The sequence below is a fragment of the Gastrolobium bilobum genome, unplaced genomic scaffold, assembly GCF_033153095.1.
Source record: "Gastrolobium bilobum isolate Gb01-03AN ecotype WA unplaced genomic scaffold, APGP_CSIRO_Gbil_v1 utg25755, whole genome shotgun sequence".
In the NCBI taxonomy this organism is placed as follows: domain Eukaryota; kingdom Viridiplantae; phylum Streptophyta; class Magnoliopsida; order Fabales; family Fabaceae; genus Gastrolobium; species Gastrolobium bilobum.
Genome location: NW_026898891.1, coordinates 1 through 3,187, shown reverse-complemented (window position 1 = coordinate 3,187; position 3,187 = coordinate 1). Strand labels below are relative to the sequence as shown.

General features: G+C 44.6%; 1 non-coding gene across 1 annotated transcript; it reads right to left on the bottom strand.

The window, feature by feature from the left end:
* Window positions 1-507: 507 nt before the first annotated feature.
* Window positions 508-614, bottom strand: LOC133285107 (small nucleolar RNA R71). The gene has a single exon (XR_009747970.1). It is a non-coding gene; the product is annotated as a small nucleolar RNA R71 (small nucleolar RNA).
* Between the last annotated feature and the right edge of the window lie 2,573 nt (window positions 615-3,187).

Below are 3,187 nucleotides of genomic sequence, written 5' to 3'. Positions count from 1 at the left end.
TCTGACCACTCCATTGAAGTACCTGAGTTTCTCTTTGATCCTGAGCTAGAACGTACACTCCATAGGAGAAGAAGGAACCTCGGGGAAGGCATTCCTGAAAACATGGCTGATCACAATCACAATAATAAACAGGTTCCCCCTGAACAGAACTTCAGAACCTTGGCTGCTCCTTTCAGGAACAGACCTGATAGGGGAGTAATCCTCCCCCCTGTAGCACCCAATTTTGAATTGAAACCTATCATGTTCCACATGATTAGGGAAGCAGGGGTCTTCAATGGACTCCCTGCAGAAGATCCTTACACATATCTCACAACATTTCAAGATATTTGTGATAATTTTAAAGCTGAGGGTGTAACAGAGGAAAGTACGAGAATGAGGATGTTCCCTCACTCCTTGGGTTTAAAAGCTAAAACATGGATGGAAACTCTCTCCCCTGGATCAATCCACACATGGGAAGAACTCTCTAACAAGTTCATAGAGAGGTTTCTCCCAATGTCTCGACAAGCTGATGTTAGAGCTGAAATCTCTAATTTCAGAATGTTTTATGGAGAAAATCTCTATGAAGCATGAGAGAGATACAAAGACATCATAAGAAAATGTCCAAACCATGGGGTAGAGAGTTGGGGAGTGTTACAATATTTCTATAAGGGACTTGACCATATTTCTCAATCTCACTTAGATTTTGCTGCAAGAGGATATTTCTTTACAGGAACACTTGAATCAAGGTACGAAATCATAGAAGGGACTGCTGAAAGATGTCTCCAATGGCCAATAGACAGAGTGAGCCCAGTGAGGAAGCCAGACATGCTAGAACTGGATAAACAAACAGCCATGGAAGCCCAGCTGGCATAACTCATGAATGAAGTGAAGAACCTGAGGGCTGACCAAACAACACCAAGGATGGAAGTCTTACAACTCACAACAACTGAAACAGAACCATGTTCAGCATGTGGTGACCTTCATGACTCAACAGACTGCCCCTCCACTGCATTGGTGTGTTATGCAGAAAATTTTGGCAACAAGAACTTCACCAAAGACAACCAACCAGCAGGACGTAATACAAATCGAAGCCCTTGAGGAACTATCATTAAGGATCAGAACCATAACACCCAAATGGAGGCCACCCATTAACCAGAGGCCATTCAACAACAGCCAGCAGCAGTATCAGCAAGGTAGCAACAGTGGAACGTTTGAACAAAGAAGAAACAACTACGTTTCGTTCCACAGAGATGACCAGCGCATCAACACCTTGGAAAACTATGTCAAGGAATATGTCATCAGGAATGATGCAGTGGTCAGGAACATTGAATCCCATCTGGGGTAGATTGCTGCCAACCTTCAAACCAGAACACCAGGATCACTACCAGGGGACACTGAGGTTCCCTCAACCACTTCTGAATCCACTTAAGAGGTAAGTACCATGTCTAGCTAAAGACATTAAACTAAGTGCTGACTGGGAGGCAACCCGGTAGATACATTTGCTCTCTGACAAAGAGAAAAGTTTTGGGGTGGTTGATATCAACCACATAGCTCCCAAAAAGGAGGGAACGTCTGATGTTCCTCTCCAAAAGTCCAAATAAAATACGTTCCATTCCAGGAACGTAGTTTTGGGGTGGTCCCTGACCACACAATCCCAATATAAAAAAAATTATATAGATGTACTTAAATATTTTGTTCATTTAGATTTATTAAATAATAGGTGATAGGTTAGTCCGTTCCTTTTTCCTTACTTAGTCCTCACTATTGCATATTTTCTTATTATTGATTTCAGTTAGTTATTTATTTATTAGTTAGGAAAAGACAAAGGGAACATTCCCTGGGTTAGGAGATAAGAGTGACTGGGACACCTGTCCCTGCTGAGTCACTTAAAAAGATACGCAGCCATATCCAATTTGCATTCATTGCAATTCTTGGAAACGCGCGCAGAAAAAGCAACCGTCTCCTCAACCATTAAGACAACTGCACCCTTTCCTTTTCCCTCTCTCACACGTCTTGACCTAAACCGTTCCATCTTCTCACACTCATCCCATCAGTAACTGGTCACCTACTGCTGACCACTCGTTCTGTAACGTCCCCATTCCACTACCTCCTCAACCTCTTCTCCTTAACCTCCACGTCCCAGAAATCATTCATTTTCTCCCCCACAGTCTATTTAAACTCGTTCTCTGATTTCTTCAAGTTCTACTACTTCCATTCAACTCAGAACCCTTTTATCCATCCTGCATTTGCGCCCTAACTCCCTTTCTGAACAAAATGACTAAGCTCTCATTTAAAGTGATCCTTGTAGCCAACCGCGGCGAAGAACTAGAGCTCACTGAACCCACAATCATTCTGTATCCAGAAAGGAACATTTCTCTGCATCAGGACAAAGTGGTTCTACCTCCATTTGTGAAGAAATCACTGGACAAACTTCGGTGGTTGCTTTTCGCCACTGATGACCGTGAGTTGAACTTGAACTGGGTAGGAGAATTCCTATAACAGACGAGAAGGCTGCCTGAAGAGGAGGCACCTGATGTGGTCACAGTGAGGGGAAAACAAGTATCATTTGCCCCCGCTGATGTCCAGGAAGTACTCCACCTTCCCACCGTCACCAGCTGTCCATACCAGAAGTACTTGGACAGTAGGGAAGAATCCAAATTTTTGGGGGTCCTAAAGGATACAGTGGCCATCAGGAACCCCGTTTACTACAAAGGGTCCCTCTGCAAGGGAAGCATGAGGGACATAGCCAGGTTCTGGGAACTGTTTGCCAACTCCAACATCACCCCCACCTCTCATGAAGCCTCTGCTAGCTGGGGACTTCAAGTTCAAATTTACTGCATCATCAAGCACATCCGTTTTGATGCAGTAACCCTCATCTACAACAGCTTGCAGAGGGGCATAAGGAAGACTAAGGTCTTCCTCCCCAGCCCCATCACCAAACTCTGCAGGAGAGCTAGTGTAGAGGAACACCCAAATGACATCAGGAAGGTGGCATCTATCATTGATGCAAAGACCTGGAACGGTCTTAAAAGCACCTACATTGACACCACCCAACCTATTCCTGCCAATCTCAGACGTTCCCCCACCAGAGATAGTGAGGAGGAAACATCTGTGGCCTCACTGAAGAAGACCACCAAGACCACTCCTACAAAATCCTCTTCCTCTGGCCACGTTCCAGCCAGAAGAACCATCCCTCCTCCTACCAAGG